The sequence below is a fragment of the Pan paniscus genome, chromosome X, assembly GCF_029289425.2.
Source record: "Pan paniscus chromosome X, NHGRI_mPanPan1-v2.0_pri, whole genome shotgun sequence".
Lineage (NCBI taxonomy): Eukaryota > Metazoa > Chordata > Mammalia > Primates > Hominidae > Pan > Pan paniscus.
Window position 1 is genome coordinate 75,997,418 of NC_073272.2, and position 19,935 is coordinate 76,017,352.

A 19,935-nucleotide genomic window follows, 5' to 3' on the forward strand; every position below is an offset into this window, starting at 1 on the left:
CATGAACCCAAAGCCCAAGGTCCTGAAGATTTATTGTAGTGTGGATGGCAAGGACAATCTTTCTCTGATGTTTCCAAAAAATTCAAACCATAAAAAGCTTTAATTACCTGGTGAAAATATACTGTAGCATAATAATTTACTGTTATAACATCAGCCCTCTTGAATGGAAAACTTTTATACAACCAGAAAACCTGCACTGAAAATAACAATTGAATGAAATTCCTTTATAAAATGTTTAAATGACCCACCAGGTGACAAAATGTACCTGAAGATTTAATTGTCTTCCCAGGAATATGGGAGCAAGCATGGTTATAACCTATTTTAAACAATTTCAGTATCAGCTGGTTTAACATGAAAATCTGACAAAGCATTTTCTTTTTTTTTTATTATACTTTTAAGTTTTAGGGTACATGTGCACATTGTGCAGGTTAGTTACATATGTATACATGTGCCATGCTGGTGCGCTGCACCCACTAACTCGTCATCAAGCATTATGTATATCTCCCGATGCTATCCCTCCCCCCTCCCACCACCCCACAACAGTCCCCAGAGTGTGATATTCCCCTTCCTGTGTCCATGTGATCTCATTGTTCAGTTCCCACCTATGAGTGAGAATATGTGGTGTTTGGTTTTTTGTTCTTGCGATAGTTTACTGAGAATGATGATTTCCAATTTCATCCATGTCCCTACAAAGGACATGAACTCGTCATTTTTTATGGCTGCATCGTATTCCATGGTGTATATGTGCCACATTTTCTTAATCCAGTCTATCATTGTTGGACATTTGGGTTGGTTCCAAGTCTTTGTTATTGTGAATAATGCCGCAATAAACATACGTGTGCATGTGTCTTTATAGCAGCATGATTTATAGTCCTTTGGGTATATACCCAGTAATGGGATGGCTGGGTCAAATGGTATTTCCAGTTCTAGATCCCTAAGAGGAGTCACCACACTGACTTCCACAATGGTTGAACTAGTTTACAGTCCCACCAACAGTGTAAAAGTGTTCCTATTTCTCCACATCCTCTCCAGCACCTATTGTTTCCTGACTTTTTAATGATTGCCATTCTAACTGGTGTGAGATGGTATCTCATTGTGGTTTTGATTTGCATTTCTCTGATGGCCAGTGATGATGAGCATTTTTTCATGTGTTTTTTGGCTGCATAAATGTCTTCTTTTGAGAAGTGTCTGTTCATGTCCTTTGCCCACTTTTTGATGGGGTTGTGTGTTTTTTTCTTGTAAATTTGTTTGAGTTCATTGTAGATTCTGGATATTAGCCCTTTGTCAGATGAGTAGGTTGCGAAAATTTTCTCCCATTTCGTAGGTTGCCTGTTCACTCTGATGGTAGTTTCTTTTGCTGTGCAGAATCTCCTTAGTTGAATTAGATCCCATTTGTCAATTTTGGCTTTTGTTGCCATTGCTTTTGGTGTTTTGGACATGAACTCCTTGCCCATGCCTATGTCCTGAATGGGAATGCCTAGGTTTTCTTCTAGGGTTTTTATGGTTTTAGGTCTAACGTTTAAGTCTTTAATCCATCTTGAATTGATTTTTGTATAAGGTGTAAGGAAGGGATCCAGTTTCAGCTTTGTACCAATGGCTAGCCAGTTTTCCCAGCATCATTTATTAAATAGGGAATCCTTTCCCCATTGCTTGTTTTTGTCAGGTTTGTCAAAGATCAGATAGTTGTAGATATGTGGCGTTATTTCTGAGGGCTCTGTTCTGTTCCATTGATCTATATCTCTCTTCTGGTACCAGTACCATGCTGTTTTGGTTACTGGAGCCTTGTAGTATAGTTTGAAGTCAGGTAGTGTGATGCCTCCAGCTTTGTTCTTTTGGCTTAGGATTGACTTGGCAATGCGGGCTCTTTTTTGGTTCCATATGAACTTTAAAGTAGTTTTTTCCAATTCTGTGAAGAAAGTCATTGGTAACTTGATGAGGATGGCATTGAATCTGTAAATTACCTTGGGCAGTAGGGCATTTTCACGATATTAATTCTTCCTACCCATGAGCACGAAATGTTCTTCCATTTGTTTGTATCCTCTTTTATTTCCTTGAGCAGTGGTTTGTAGTTCTCCTTGAAGAGGTCCTTCACATCCCTTGTAAGTTGGATTCCTAGGTATTTTATTCTCTTTGAAGCATTTGTGAATGGGAGTTCATTCATGATTTGGCTCTCTGTTTGTCTGTTGTTGGTGTATAAGAATGCTTGTGATTTTTGTACATTGATTTTGTATCCTGAGACTTTGCTGAAGTTGCTTATCAGCTTAAGAAGATTTTGGGCTGAGACAATGGGGTTTTCTAGATATACAATCGTGTCGTCTGCAAACAGGGACAATTTGACTTCTTCTTTTCCTAATTGAATATCCTTTATTTCCTTCTCCTGCCTAATTGCCCTGGCCAGAACTTCCACCACTATGTTGAATAGGAGTGGTGAGAGAGGGCATCCCTGTCTTGTGCCAGTTTTCAAAGGGAATGCTTCCAGATTTTGCCCATTCAGTATGATATTGGCTGTGGGTTTGTCATAGATAGCTCTTATTATTTTGAAATATGTCCCATCAATACCTAATTTATTGAGAATTTATATCATGAAGGGTTGTTGAATTTTGTCAAAGGCTTTTTCTGCATCTATTGAGATAATCATGTGGTTTTTGTCTTTGGCTCTGCTTATATGCTGGATTACATTTATTGATTTGCGTATATTGAACCAGCCTTGCATCCCAGGGATGAAGCCCACTTGATCATGGTGGATAAGCTTTTTGATGTGCTGCTGGATTCAGTTTGCCAGTATTTTATTGAGGATTTTTGCATCAATGTTCATCAAGGATATTGGTCTAAAATTCTCTTTTTTTGTTGTGTCTCTGCCTGGCTTTGGTATCAGAATGATGCTGGCCTCATAAAATGAGTTAGGGAGGATTCCCTCTTTTTCTATTGATTGGAATAGTTTCAGAAGGAATGGTACCAGTTCCTCCTTGTACCTCTGGTAGAATTTGGCCGTGAATCCATCTGGTCCTGGACTCTTTTTGGTTGGTAAGCTATTGCCACAATTTCAGCTCCTGTTATTGGTCTATTCAGAGATTCAACTTCTTCCTGGTTTAGTTTTGGGAGAGCGTATGTGTCCAGGAATTTATCCATTTCTTCTAGATTTTCTAGTTTATTTGCGTAGAGGTGTTTGTAGTATTCCCTGATGGTAGTTTGTATTTCTGTGGGATCGGTAGTGGTATCCCCTTTATCATTTTTTATTGCATTTATTTGATTCTTCTCTCTTTTTTTCCTTATTAGTCTTGCTAGTGGTCTATCAATTTTGTTGATCCTTTCAAAGAACCAGCTCCGGGATTCATTAATTTTTTGAAGGGTTTTTTGTGTCTCTATTTCCTTCAGTTCTGCTCTGATTTTAGTTATTTCTTGCCTTCTGCTAGCTTTTGAATGTGTTTGCTCTTGCTTTTCTAGTTCTTCCAATTGTGATGTTAGGGTGTCAATTTTGGATCTTTCCTGCTTTCTCTTGTGGGCATTTAGTGCTATATATTTCCCTCTACACACTGCTTTGAATGCGTCCCAGAGATTCTGGTATGTTGTGTCTTTGTTCTCGTTGGTTTCAAAGAACATCGTTATTTCTGCCTTCCTTTCGTTATGTATCCAGTAGTCATTCAGGAGCAGGTTGTTCAGTTTCCATGTAGTTGAGCGGTTTTGAGTGATATTCTTAATCCTGAATTCTAGTTTGATTGCACTGTGGTCTGAGAGATAGTTTGTTATAATTTCTGTTCTTTTACATTTGCTGAGGAGAGCTTTACTTCCCAGTATGTGATCAATTTTGGAATAGGTGTGGTGTGGTGCTGAAAAAAATGTATATTCTCTTGATTTGGGGTGGAGAGTTCTGTAGATGTCTATTAGGTCTGCTTGGTGCAGAGCTGAGTTCAATTCCTGGGTATCCTTGTTGACTTTCTGTCTCGTTGATCTGTCTAATATTGACAGTGGGGTGTTAAAGTCTCCCATTATTAATGTGTGGGAGTCTAAGTCTCTTTGTAGGTCACTCAGGACTTGCTTTATGAATCTGGGTGCTCCTGTATTGGGTGCACATATATTTAGGATAGTTAGCTCTTCTTGTTGAATTGATCCCTTTACGATTATGTAATGGCCTTCTTTGTCTCTTTTGATCTTTGCTGGTTTAAAGTCTGTTTTATCAGAGACTAGGATTGCAACCCCTGCCTTTTTTTGTTTTCCATTTGCTTGATAGATCTTCCTCCATCCTTTTATTTTGAGCCTATGTATGTCTCTGCACGTGAGATGGGTTTCCTGAATACAGCACACTGATGGGTCTTGACTCTTTATCCAATTTGCCAGTCTGTGTTTTAATTGGAGCATTTAGTCCATTTACATTTAAAGTTAATATTGTTATGTGTGAATTTGATCCTGTCATTATGATGTTACCCAGTTATTTTGCTCGTTAGTTGATGCAGTTTCTTCCTAGTCTTGATGGTCTTTACATTTTGGCATGATTTTGCAGCAGCTGGTACTGGTTGTTCCTTTCCATGTTTAGTGCTTCCTTCAGGAGCTCTCGTAAGGTTGGCCTGGTGGTGACAAAATCTCTCAGCATTTGCTTTTCTGTAAAGTATTTGATTTCTCCTTCACTTATGAAGCTTAGTTTGGCTGGATATGAAATTCTGGGTTGAAAATTCTTTTCTTTAAGAGTGTTGAATATAGGCCCCCACTCTCTTCTGGCTTGTAGGGTTTCTGCCGGGAGATCCGTTGTTAGTCTGATGGGCTTCCCTTTGAAGGTAACCTTACCTTTCTCTCTGGCTGCCCTTAACATTTTTTCCTTCATTTCAACTTTGGTGAATCTGACAATTATGTGTCTCGGAGTTGCTCTCCTCGAGGAGTATCTTTGTGGCGTTCTCTGTATTTCCTGAATCTGAACGTTGGCCTGCCTTGCTAGATTGGGGAAGTTCTCCTGGATAATATCCTGCAGAGTGTTTTCCAACTTGGTTCCATTCTCCCCATCACTTTCAGGTACATCAATCTGACGTAGATTTGGTCTTTTCACATAGTCCCATATTTCTTGGAGGCTTTGCTCATTTCTTTTTATTCTTTGTTCTCTAGACTTCCCTTCTTGCTTCATTTCATTCATTTCATCTTCCATCGCTGGTACCCTTTCTTCCAGTTGATTGCATCAGCTCCTGAGGCTTCTGCATTCTTCACGTAGTTCTCGAGCCTTGGTTTTCAGCTCCATCAGCTCCTTTAAGCACTTCTCTGTATTGGTTATTCTAGTTATACATTCTTCTAAATTTTTTTCAAAGTTTTCAACTTCTTTGCCTTTGCTTTGGATGTCCTCCTGTAGCTCAGAGTAATTTGATCGTCTGAAGCCTTCTTCTCTCAGCTCGTCAAAGTCATTCTCCATCCAGCTTTGACGAAGCATTTTCTTGGTACTTAATTAATTTTTGTTTTACTTCAGTTAGTAGCCTTATGCAAGGAAATTTGGTTATTTCTGTGGTTTAGAATAACTTAATAACTATACTAAAATATTGGAATTTTAGACATTCTATACAATTTTGGAACATATTTTAGTATTATTCACAAAAATACAAACTAAAGAAGATTGAACATCATTTTGGCAATCCTATGTACCTAAGCACTTTAAATAATCCGTTTATGTCTTTTCTGGATGTTTTCACAGGCCCTCTGATTCATCCTAAAAAGTCAGGCATTAAAAAAGAGAATTTTGAAACTGACATTTGATTTTGGAATTCCAAATTACCGTAAATTATTTATTTTGCCAAAATGATGACTAAAAAATTTTAAAGAATTAAAAAACATTTATAACCGTTTACAAAATAAGAAACATATTCTATTGCTCTTACACACCTTGCATGTAAAACTGTTTCTAGTTGTCTTGATTTTATGTTAAAATGGTGAACTTTAATGTAAATTCTGGTAAGTTATGTTCTGATAATATTTGACAATTTCCAGCATAGCTAGGGGTATGGCCAACTCTGCACATCCACAGGCTTTAGTTAGCTGAAAAGCAGACAATCTAAACAATTTTCAAAAGCCAAAGAAGCAGTTTATGACCCTAAAGCATTTATCAAACCTATTATTTGAACATAATTTAGACCACATGTTTACATTTTGAAGAAAATTGTGTTTTACCAACAATATTTATAACCATCGTTATTACCCAAAGATTACTATAGTCACGTGAACTAAAAGGCATTACATTTTCTAAAATGTGGGTAAATGGGGTGGCTTGCAAGATGGATGAATAGCAACAGCTCCCAGTGAGACCAACGCAGAAGGTGAGTCATTTCTGCATTTCCAACTGAGGTACACAGCTCATCTCATTGGGACTGGTTAGACAGTGGGTGAAGCCCATAGAGGGTGAGTTGAAACAGGGTGGTGTGTCACCTCACCTGGGAAGTGAAAGGGATCAAGGAACTCCCTCCCCTAACCAAGGGAAGCCTTGAGGGAATGTGCTGTGAAGAACGGAGCATTCCAGTCCAGAAACTACACATTTCCCACAGTCTTTGCAATCCACAGAACAGGAGATTCCCTCAGGTGCCTATGCCACCAGGGCCCTGGGTTTCAAGCACAAAACTGTTCAGCCGTTTGGCCAGACAACAAGCTAGCTGCAGGAGTTTTTTTTCATACCCCAGTGGCTCCCAGAATGCCAGCAAGACAGAACTGCCTACTCCCCTGGAAAGGACGCTGAAGCCAGGGAGCCAAGTGGTCTAGCTCAGCAATTCCCACCCCCATGGAGCCCAGCAAGCTAAGATCCACTGGCTTGAAATTTTCACTGCCAGCACAGCAGCCTGAAGTCAACGTGGGATGCTACAAGTTGGTGGGAGGAGGGATGTCTGCCATAACTGAGGCTTCAGTAGGCAGTTTTCCCCTCACAGTGTAAACAAACCCTCTAATAAGATTGAACTCGGCAGAGCCCACCTCAGCTCTGCAAAGCCACTGTAGCCAGACTGCCTCTCTAGATTCTTTCTCTCTGGGCAGGACATCTCTGGAAGAAAGGCAGCAGCCCCAGTCAGGGGCTTATAAATAAAACTGTCATCTCCCTAGTATAGAGCACCTGGGGCAAGGGCTGGATGTAGGTGCAGCTTCAGCAGACTTAAACTTTCCTCTTGCCAGCTCTGAAGAGAGCAGTAAATCTCCCAGCACAGTGCTGAAGCTCTGCTAAGGTACAGACTGCCTCCTCAAGTGCGACCCTGAAACCCGTGCATCCTGACTGAAAGACACCTCCCAGCAGGGGTCGACAGACACCTCATACAGGAGAGCTCTGTTTGGCATCTGGTAGGTGCCTCTCTGGGATAAAGCTTCCAGAGGAAGGAACAAGCAGAAAACTTTGCTGTTTTGCAGCCTCCGCTGGTGATACCCAAGCAAACAGGTTCTGGACTGGACTCCCAGCAAACTCCAGCAGACCTGCAGCAGAGGGGCCTGACCGTTAGAAGGAAAACTAACAAACTGAAAGGAATAGCATCAACATCAACAAAAAAAAGTTTACACAGAAACCCCATCCAAAGGTCACCATCATCAAAGACCAAAGCTACATAAATCCATGAAGATGAGAAGAAAAACAGTGCAAAAAAACTGAAATTTCCAAAAACCAGAATGTCTCCTTTTCTCCAAAGGATCATAACTCCTTGGCAACAAGGGAACAAAACTGGACAGAGAATGAGTTTGACAAATTGACAGAAGTAGTTCAGAAGGTAGATAATAGCAAACTCCTCCAAGATAAAACAGCATGTACTAACTGAATGCAAGGACGCTAAGAAACTTGAAAAAATGTTAGAAGAATTACTAACTAGAATAACCAGTTTAGAGAAAAACATAAATAACCTGAAAAACACAGCATGAGAACTTCGTGAAACATAGACAATATCAAGAGCCAAATTGATCAAGCAGAAGAAAGGATATTAAAGATTGAAGATCAACTTATTGAAATAAAGCGGGAAGACAAGACTGAAGAAAAAAGAATGAAAAGGAATGAACAAAGCCTCCAAGAAATATGGGACTATGTGAAAAAAAAAAAAGAAACAAAACAAAACAAAACAAAAAATACATTTGACTGGTGTGCCTGAAAGTGATGGGAAGAATGGAACCAAGTTGGAAAGCACCCTTCAGGATATTATCCAGGAGAAATCACCCAACCTAGCAAGACAGGACAACATTCAAATTTGAAAAATACTGAGAACACCACAAAGATACTCCTCGAGAAGAGCGACCCCAAGACACTTGTCAGATTCACCAAGGTTGAAATGAAGGAAAAAATGTTAAGGGCAGCCGGAGAGAAAGGTTGAGTCACCCGCAAAGGGAAGCCCATCAGACTAATAGTGAATTTCTCTGCAGAAGAGCATGGGGCCAATATTCAACATTCTTAAAGAAAAGAATTTTCAACCCAGAATTTCAAATCCAGCCAAATAAGCTTCATAAGCAAAGAAGAAAAAAAAATCATTTACAGACAAGCAAATGCAGAGAAATTTGTCACCACCATGCCTGCCTTAGAACAGCTCCAGAAGGAAGCACTAAACATGGAAAGAACAACCGGTAGCAGCCACTGCAAAAACATACCAAATTTTAAAGACCATCAACACTATGAAAAAACTGCATCAACTAACGGGCAAAATAACCAGCTAGCATCACAATGACAGGATCAAAATATTAACCTTAAATGTAAGCAGGCTAAATGCCCAAATTAAAAGACACAGACTGGCAAATTGGATAGTCAAGACCCATCAATGTGCTGTAATCAGGAGACCCATCTCACGTGCAAAGACACACATAGGCTCAAAATAAAGGGATGGAGGAATATTTACCAAGCAAATGGAAAGCAAAAAAAAAAAAAAAAGAAAAAGCGGGGGTTGCAATTCTAGTCTCTGATAAAACAGACTTTAAACCAACAAAGATCAAAAAAGACAAAGCATCACATAATTATAAAGGGATCAATGCAACAAGAAGAGCTATCTTAAAAATATATGCACTTAATAGAGGAGCACCCAGATTCATAGAGCAAATTCTTAGAGATCTATGAAGAGATTTATACTCCCATACAATAACAGTGGGAAACTTTAACACCCCACTGTCAATATTAGACTGATCAATGAGACAGAAAATTAACAAGAATATTCAAGACTTTAACTCAACTCTGGACAAAAGGGATTTAATAAACACCTACAGGACTCTCCGCCACAAATCAACAGAATATACATTCTCCTCCAAACTGCATTGCATATATTCTAAAATTGACCCCATAATTGGAAGTAAAACACTGCTCAGCAAATGCAAAAGAAGGGAAATTATAACAGTCTCTCAGACCACAGTGCAAATTAGAGCCCAGCATTAATAAACTCACCCAAAACCGCACAGTTACATGGAAACTGAACAACCTGTTCCTGAATGACTACTGGGTAAATAACGAAATTAAGGAAGAAATAAATAAGTTCTTTGAAACAAATGAGAACAAAGACACAATGTAACAGAATCCCTAAGACACACATACAGCAGTGTTTAGAGGAAAATTTATAGCAGTAAATGCCCACAGGAGAAAGTGGGAAAGATCTAAAAGTGACACTCTAACATCACAATTAAAAGAACTAGAGAAGCAAAAGCAAACAAATTCAAAAGCTAGCAGAAGACAAGAAATATCTAAGATCAGAGCAGAACTGAAAAAGATAGACATAAAATCCCTTCAAAAAATCAATGAACCCAAGAGCTGCTTTTTTGAAAAGATTAACAAAATAGACTGCTAGCTAGGCTAATGAAGATGAAAAGAGAGAAGAATGAAATAGACACAATAAAAATAATAAAGTGGATATTACCACAGATCCCAGATAAATATAAACTACCACCAAATAATACTATAAACACCTCTACCCAAATAAACTAGGAAATATAGAAGAAATGGATAAATTGCTGAACACATACACCCCCCCCAAGACTGAATCAGGAAGAAGTCGAATCTGAATATCTGAATAGACCAATAACAAGTTCTGAAATTGAGGCAGTAATTAATAGCTTACCAACCAAAAAAAAAAAAAAAAAACCCAGGACCAGATGGATTCACAGCCAACTTCTACCAGAGGTACAAAGAGGAGCTGGAACCATTACTTCTAAAACTACTCCAAACAATAGAAAATGAGGGGCTCCTCCCTAACTCATTTTATAAGACCAGCATCATCCTGATACCAAAACCTGCCAGAGACACAATAAAAAAAAAGAAATTTCAGGGGAATATTCCTAAGAAACATCAATGTACAAATCCTGTATAAAATACTGGTAAATCGAATCCAGCAGCACATCAAAATCTTAACCACCATGATCAAGTCGGCTTCAACCCTTGGATGCTAGCCTGGTTCAACCTACACAAATCAATAAATGTAATCCATAACACAGAACCAATGACAAAAACCACATGATAATCTCAATAGATGCAGAAAAGGCCTTCCATAAAATTCAACACCCCTTCATGCGAAATACCCTCAATAAACTAGGTATTGATGGAACATATCTCAAAATAATAAGAGCTGTTTATGACAAACCCACGGCCAATATTATACTGAATGGGCAAAACCTGGAAGCATTCTCTTTGAAAATCGGCCCAAGACAAGGATGCCCTCTCTCACCACTCTTATTCAACATAGTCTTGGAAGTTCTGGCCAGGGCAATCAGTCAAGAGAAGGAAAGAAAGTGTATTCAAATAGGAAGAGAGGAAGTCAAATTTTCTCTGTCTGCAGATGACATGATTGTACATTTAGAAAACCCCATCGTCTCAGCCCAAAATCTCCTTAAGCTGATAAGCAACTTCAGCAAAGTATCAGGATACAAAATCAATGTGAAAAAATCACAAGCATTCTTATACACCAATAATAGGCAAACAGAGAGCCAAGTCATGAGTGAACTCCCATTCATAATTGCTACAAAGAGAATAAAATACCTAGGATACAACTTACAGCGGATGTGAGTGACCTCTTCAAGGAGAACTACAAACCACTGCTCAAGGAATTAAGAGAGGACAGAAACAAATAGAAAAATATTCCATGCTCATGGATAGTAAAAATTAATATCATGAAAATGGCCTTCCTGCCCAAAGTAATTTATAGATTCACTGCTATTCCCATCAATCTACCACTGACTTTCTTAAAAGAATTAGATAAAACTACTTTAAATTTCATATGGAACCAAAAAAGAGCCTGTAGAGCCAAGAAAATCCTAAGCAAAAAAACAAAGCTGGAGGCATCATGCTACCTGACTTCAAAGTATACTGCAAGGCTACAGTAACCAAAACAGTATAGTACTAGTACCAAAAGTGATATATAGACTAATAGAACAGAACAGAGGCCTCAGAAATAGTACCACACATGTACAACCATCTGATCTTTGACAAACCTGACAAAAACAAGCAATGGGGAAAGATTCCTTATTTAATAAACGGTGTTGGGAAAACTGGCTGGCCTTATGTGAAAAAATGAAATTGGGCCTATTCTTTACAATTTATACAAAAAGTAACTCAAGACGAATTAAAGACTTAAATGTAAGGCCTAAAACCATAAAAGCTCTAGAAGAAATCTTAGGCAATACCATTCAGGACATAGGAATGGGCAAAGACTTCATGACTAAAACACCAAAAGTAATGGCAACAGAAGCCAAAATTGACAAATGGGATCGATTTAAACTAAAGAGCTTCTGCACAGCAAGAGAAACTATCATCAGAATGAACAGGCAACCTACAGAATGGGAGAAAATTTTTGCAATTTATACACCTGACAAAGGGCTAAGATCCAGAATCTAAGACAAAATTAAACAAATTTACAAGAAAAAAACAACCCCATCAAAAAGTGACAGAAGGATATGACCAGACATATCTCAAAAGAAGACATTTATGCTGCCAACAAACATATGAAAAAAAGCTCATCATCACTGGTCATTAGAGAAATGTAAATCAAAATCACAATGAGATACCATCTCATGCCAGTTAGAATGGCGATTATTAAAAAGTCAGGAAACAACAGATGCTGGAGAGGATGTGGAGAAATAGGAACACTTTTACACTGTTGGTGGGAGTGTAAGTTAGTTCAACCATTGTGGAAGACAGTGTGGTGATTCCTCAAGGAACTGGAACTAGAAATACCATTTGACCCAGCAATTCCACCACTGAGTATATACCCAGGGAATTATAAATCATTCTACTATAAAGACATATGCATGCGTATGTTTATGGCTGCACTGTTCACAATAGGAAAGACTTGTAACCAACCCAAATGCCCATCTGTGATAGACAGGATAAGAAAAATGTGGCACATATACACCATAGAATACTATGCAGCCATAAAAATGTATGAGTTCATGTCCTTTGCAGGAACATGGATGAACCTGGAAACCATCATTCTCAGCAAACTAACACAGAATCAGAAAACTAAGCACCACATGTTCTCACTCATAAGTGGGAGTTGAACAATGAGAACGCATGGATACAGGGAAGGGAACGTCACACAGTGGGGCCTGTCAGGGGGTTGGGGGCTAGGGGAAGGATAGCATTAGGAGAAATACCTAATGTAGACGACAGGTTGATGGGTGCAACAAACCACCATATCACGCATATACCTATGTAACAAACCTGCACATTCTGCACATGCATCCCAGAACTTAAGTATAAAAAAAGCATTAGATTTTATACCTTTTTGACAAAATATTTTATCTCTTATTATTTATTAAACCAATTAATTTAAAACTATATAGCAGGGATAAACAGTGATTTCTACTTTATATTTAACCAGTTTGCATGCAAGAAATAGGTAAGAGAGAGAATGGTAAGAAATTTTTATTCTTTTCCTTGTGTGCTGAGTTTCAGGGTTCTTTCTTTCTAAGTAGCCCCAGCAATCCTTCATGACTGTATGGAAGCAAACAGATTGCATAAATTAAGAATTTAATTAGAATGAATTAAATTGTTAATGAATTCAAAATTTTTACAAATAGTTTAAACATTTTGGAGTAATTTTGCAGAGAGAGAAATATGACTCAAATTTTAAGTATGCTCAGTACACTTAAAGTATCAGGAAGCCTAAAATTCAAGAAGTTAGTTTAAGAATAGAAAGCCTGTATGCTCCACTATTTCCTGTGGGCCTAACAAAGGTAACTTAAGAATTCCAGATAAATGGAATGAATGATGACTTGGTAGAAATGCAAAGGAAACAAAATAATTATTCAAAGAACCAAATAAAAGCCTTTCACTAGAGAGTAAAAAGCATCATGGTTTTATATATATGGATACCCAAGCAAAGCCAGAAGAGAATAAACAGCAAACAAGTGAAAACTAGAAGCAAAAACAAATAAAGAGAAACCAACCCTAAATTTTCATACTCAATTTACCCTGGAGGCTACAGAGTTACACAGGGCCCCCCCAAAACACACACAATGTATATTCTATTTCTGTTACACAATTTCATACCCTTAAGTTTACCAATATTATTATACATCCTGTGGCATTAACAAATTCACTTTAGGCACATAACCAACAAGTACTCTACACTATCCATGCAAAACAGTAAACACAGTGTGAAGTAACGCAAGTATGTATGTGAAATTTGGCTTTACTCTAAATCCAGCTTCATGCTTAACTATATTTAAAAAATTGCCAAGCTGCTGATGCATCTGTACAATACTTTTTATTTTACTTTAATCAAGACTAAGAGCTTTAACTATGAAAATGTTAATTAGCCAAATGTCTCCAATTCTTTATTAGGTTTTAAATAATATTATATTTTTAACCTTTTACACATCTTTCTCCCCTACTTAACGGTTTCTTACCACATTGTATCATAAATAACCTTTTAAAATCTGTAATTTGAACTAACCTTTAGATAACTTCTGATTTAGACAAAATTATCCCTTTTTCCACTAATAAAGTAATCCTTTCTGACACATTCTTAAATACAGAATTACTTGTTAACTAGAATTTTATCCTTAGTACTCTAAAACTTTAGTGAAACCCTAACTTTGGGATTTCCTCTTCCTCCTGGCTGGCTCGCCAAAATATGTTATGGTGGAGGGTGTCCAGGTTCTTGGCATCTCGAACAAAGAATTGGACAAAACACACAAAGCAAGGAAGGAATGTAGGGATTTATTGAAAAATTGAAGTACACTCCACAATGTGGGAGCAAGCCCAAGCATAAGGACTCAAGGGCAACATTACAGAATTTTTGGGAGTTTAAATACCACCTAGATGATTGCATTGGTTACTTTGTGTATGCCCTATGTAAATGGAGAGGATGAAGTAAAGTTACAAAGTCATTTACTGCATGCGGCCTATGGAAAGGATATATACTGTATAGCTGAAGTGTGAATTGGCTTTATGTTCCCTGCCTCCACACCCTATTTTCTTGCCTCATTTCTATTCCAAAGAATGGTCTGTGTGCACCTGAGAAGAATGTTTGTTTTTTAATGAGTGTTTTACATATGTGTAGTTTAATCATAGTGTTATTTAATTATTCTGTTTCTTTGTTGATCTGTCTGCTGTTCTTGTCCTTGTGGGAAAGTGGTATACTGAAGTCTTCAATTATTGTTAAATTGTCTATTATTTCTTTCAATTTACCATATTTTACTTTATATATTTTTTGAACTCCGTTGCTAGGTCCAGGTAAGTTTTTATGTCTTCTTCAGTAATTAACTTTTGTCATTATAAAATGCCTTCCTTTGGCTCTATGTGATTTTTGTTTACTAATGTGTATTTTGTCTGTAATAGCATAGTCACTTCAGCTGTTTTTTAGTTTATGTTTGCTTGGTAAGTTTCCCCCTCCTTTTACTTCCAACCTATTTTTACTTTTTTTTTCTTTTTTTTTTTTTGGCTAAATCTGTCTCTTTTTGACAGTATACAATTGAATCACATTTTTAAAGTTCATTCTACTGAAATTTACCTTTTGATTGAAGCCTTTATTTCACTCACATCTAACATGATTACTGAGAAGGTACTATTTACATATACCAGTTTTTAGTTAATTAATAAATGAACTTTATTTTTTAATAATTTCAGATTTTCAGAGATGTTGTCAAGATGGTACAGAGTACCTACATATGCTACACTCAGCTTCCCCTTATATATTAGTATGGTACACTTGTGTACAGTTGATAAATCAAAGTTTTATTTTAAAAGTTCTGGGGAACATGTGTTTTTTGGCTCCATGGATAAGTTCTTTGTGTTGATTTCTGAGATTTTGGTGCACCAGTCACCTGAGCTGTGTACACTGTACCCAATGTGTAGTCTTTTATTTCTTACCTCCATCCCATTCTTACCCCGAGTCCCCGAAGTCCACATTATATCAGTCTTATGCATTTGCATCCTCATAGCTTAGCTCCTACTCATAAGTGAGAACATACAATATTTGGTTTTCCTTTCCTGAGTTACTTAAGTTAGAATAAGGGTCTCCAGTTCCATCCAGGTTGCTGTGAATGCCTATATATATCACATTTTCTTTATTCACTCATTAGTTGGTGGGCAGTTAGGCTGGTTTCATATTTTTGAAGTTGCAAATTGTACTGCTATAAACATGTATGTGTAAGTGTCTTTTTTATATAATGACATTTTCCTTTAGGTAGATACCCAGTAGTAGAGTTGCTGGATCAAATAATAGTTCTACTTTTAGTTCTTTAAGAAATCTTCTTACTGCTTTTTATAGTTGTTGTACCAGTTTACACTCCCACCAGCAGTGTAAAAGTGTTCCCTTTTAACCACATCCATATCAACATCTATTTTTTTTTTAATGGCCATTCTTGCAGGAGTGAGGTGGTATCACATTGTGGTTTTAATTTGCAGTTCCCTGATCATTGGTGGTGTACAGCATTTTTTCATATGTTTGCTGACCATTTCTATATCTTTTATTGAGAATTGTCTATTCATGTCCTTTGCTCACTTTTTGATGAAATATTTTTTCTTGCTGATTTGTTTGAGTTCCTTGTAGATTTTGGATATTAGTTTTTTTGTTGGATACTGAGTTTGCAAAGATTTCCTCCCACTCTGTGGATTGTCTGTTTACTGATTATTTTCTGTGCAGAAAATTTTAGTTTAATTATGCCTCATCTATTTACTTTTGTTTTTGTTGCATTTACTTTTGGATTCTTGGTCATAAAGTTTTTGCCTAAGTCAATGTCTAGAAGGATATTTCCTATCTTATCTTCTAGAATTCTTATGGTTTCAGGTGTTAGATTTAAGTATTTGATCCATCTTGCATTGACTGTTGTATAAGGTGATAGATGAGGATCCAGTTTCATTCTTGTACATATGGCTTGCCTATTATCCTAGCATCATTTGTTGAAAGGGTGTCCTTTTCCCACTTTATGATTTTTGCTTGCTTTGTCAGAGATCAGTTGGCTGTATTTGCCTTCATTTTTGAGTTCTCTGTTTAGTTCCATTGGTCTACATGCCTATTTTTATACCAGTACTGTGCTGTTTTGGTGACTATAGCCTTATAGTATTGTTTGAAGTCAGGTAATGTGATGCCTCCAAATTTGTTTCTTTGGCTTCGTCTTACTTTGGCTTTTCAGGCTCTTTATGGTTCCATATGAATTTTAGGATTGTTTCTTCTACTTCCGTGAAGAACGATGTTGGTAATTAGGTGAGAGTTGTATTGAATTTGTAGATTGTTTTTGGCAGTATGGTCATTTTCACAATATTGACTCTACTCATCCATGAGCATGGAATGTGTTTTCATTAGTGTGTGTCATTTATAATTTCTTTCAACCATGTTTTGTAGTTTTCTTTGTAGAGGTCTTTCACCTCTTTGATTAGGTATATTTCTAAGTACTTTTTTTTTTTTGCAACTGTTGTAAAGCGGTTGAGTTCTTGTTTTGATTCACAGCTTGGTCGTTGGTGGTGTATAGCAGACTTGTGTGCATTGATTTTTTTATCCTGAAATTTTTATTTATCAGTTCTAGGAGCTTTTTAAATGTCTCTTTAGGGTTTTCTAGTTATATGATCATATCATCGGTGAGTAGCGATATTTTGACTTCTGTATTTATTTGGATGTCCTTCATTTCTTTCTCTTGTTTGATTATTCTGGCTAGGACTTCCAGTACTACGTTGAATAGAAGTGGTGAGAGTGGGCATACTTGCATTGTTCCAGTTCTCAGGGGGAATGCTTCCAACATTTCTCTGTTCGATATAATATTGGCTATGGGTTTGTCATAGATGGCTTTTATTACATTGAGATATGTCCCTTTTATGCCGATTTTTCTGAGAGTTTTAATCATAAATGGATGCTGGATTTTGTCAAATACTTTTTCAGTATCTATAGACATAATAATGTTATTTTTGTTTTTAATTTTGTTTATGTGGTGTATCACATTTATTGACATGAGTATGGTAAACCTTCCCTGCATCCCTGGTATTAGACCCACTTGATCATGATGTATTATCTTTTTGATATGCTGTTGGAGTTGGTGAGCTGGTATTTTGTTGAGGACTTCTGCATTGATGTTTCTCATGGATAGTGGTCTGTCATTTTATTTTTTATGGCCTTTCCTGGTTTTGATATTAGGGTGACACTGACTTTGTAGAATAATATAGATAGGATTCCTTCTTTCTCTATCTTTTGAAATAGTTTCTATAAGATTGGTACCAATTCTTCTTTGAATGCCTGATAGAACTCAGCTGTAAATCCATCTGGTCTTGGATTTTGTTGTTTACAATTTTTTTTATTACTGTTTCAGTCCTGTTACTTGTTATTGGTCTGTTCAGAGATTTTATTTCTGCCTGACTTAATCAAGGAGGGTTGCATATTTCCAGGAATTTATTCATCTTTTGTAGGTTTTCTAGTTTGTGTGCATAAATGTGTTCCTAGTAGCTTTGGGTGATTTTTTCTATTTCTGTGGTATCATCTGTAATATCTTCCATTTTATTTCTAATGGAGCTTATTTGGATCTCCTCTCTTCTTTTCTTGGTTAATCTCACTAATGGCGTATCAATTTTGTTTATCTTTTGAAGGAACCCCCTCTTTCTTTCGTTTATCTATGGTAATATCTTTTTTGTTTCAATTTCATGTAGTCCTGATCTTTGTTATTTATTTTCTTCTGCTGGGTTTCAGTTTGGTTTTTCTTGTTTCTCTAGTTCCTTGAGGTGTGAGCTCAGATTGACTATTTGTACTCTTTGAGACTATTTGATATACGCATTTAATCCAATGAACTTTTCTCTTGACATTGCTTTTGCTGTATTCCGGAGATTTTGATAAGTTGTGTAACTGTTCTTGTGCATTTCAGAGAATTTTTAAATTTCCATTTTGATTTTATTGTTGATCAAAATATCATTAAAAGGCAGATTGTTTGATTTCTGTATATTTGTATAGTTTTGAGGGTTCCTTTTGAAGTTAATTTCCAGTTTCATTCTACTGTGGTCTGAGGATACTTGATATAATTCTGATTTTCTTTTTTCCTTTTTTTAATTATGCTTTAGGTTCTAGGGTACACGTGCACAATATGCAGGTAAGTTACATATGTATACATGTGCCATGTTGGTGTGCTGCACCCATTAACTCGTCATTTAACATTAGGTATGTCTCCTAATGCTATCCCTCCCTCTCCCCCTACCTCACAACAGGCCCCGGTGTGTGATATTCCCCTTCCTGTGTCCATGCGTCCTCATTGTTCAGTTCCCACATATAAGTGAGAACATGCGGTGTTTGGTTTTTTGTCCTTACGATAGTTTGCTGAGAATGATGGTTTCCAGTTTCATCCATGTCACTACAAAGGACATGAACTCATCATTTTTTGTGGCTGCATAGTATTCCATGGTGTATATGTGCCACATTTTCTTAATCCAGTCTGCCATTGTTGGACATTTGGATTCATTCCAAGTCTTTGCTATTGTGAATGGTGCTGCAATAAACATAGGTGTGCATGTGACTTTATAGCAGCATGTTTTATAATCTTTGGGTATATACCCAGTAATGGGATGGCTGGGTCAAATGGTATTTCAAGTTCTAGATCCCTGAGGAATCGCCACACTGATGTCCACAATGGTTGAACTAGTTTACAGTCTCACCAGCAGTGTAAAAGTGTTCCTATTTCTCCACATCCTCTCCAGCACCTGCTGTTTCCTGACATTTTAATGATCGCTATTCTAACTGGTGGGAGATGGTATCTCACTGTGGTTTTGATTTGCATTTGTCTGACGGCCAGTGATGATGAGCAGTTTTTCATGTGTCCTTTGGCTGCATAAATGTCTTCTTTTGAGAAGTGTCTGTTCATATCCTTTGCCCACTTTTTGATAGGGTTGTTTCTTTCTTGTAAATTTGTTTCAGTTCATTGTAGATTCTGGATATTAGCCCTTTGTCAGATGAGGAGATTGCAAAAATTTTCTCCCATTCTGTAGGTTGCCTGTTCACTCTGATGGTAGTTGCTTTTGCTGTGCAGAAGCTCTTTAGTTTGATTAGATCCCATTTATCAATTTTGGCTTTTGTTGCCATTGCTTTTGGTGTTTTAGACATGAAGTCCTTGCACATGCCTATGTCCTGAGTGGTATTGCCTAGGTTTTCTTCTAGGGTTTTTATGGTTTTAGGTCTGACATTTAAGTCTTTAATCCATCTTGAATTAATTTTTGTATAAGGTGTAAGGAAGGGATCCAGTTTCAGCTTTCTACATATGGCTAGCCAGTTTTCCCAGCACCATTTATTAAATAGGGAATCCTTTCCCCATTGCTTGTTTTTGTCAGGTTTGTCAAAGTCAGATGGTTGTAGATATGCAGCATTATTTCTGAGGGCTCTTTCCTGTTCCATTGGTCTATATCTCTGTTTTGGTACCAGTACCATGTTGTTTTGGTTACTGTAGCCCTGTAGTATAGCTTGAAGTCAGGTAGCATGATGCCTCCAGCTTTGTTCTTTTGGCTTAGGATTGACTTGGCAATGCGGGCTCTTTTATGGTTCCATATGAACTTTAGTTTTTTCCAATTCTCTGAAGAAAGTA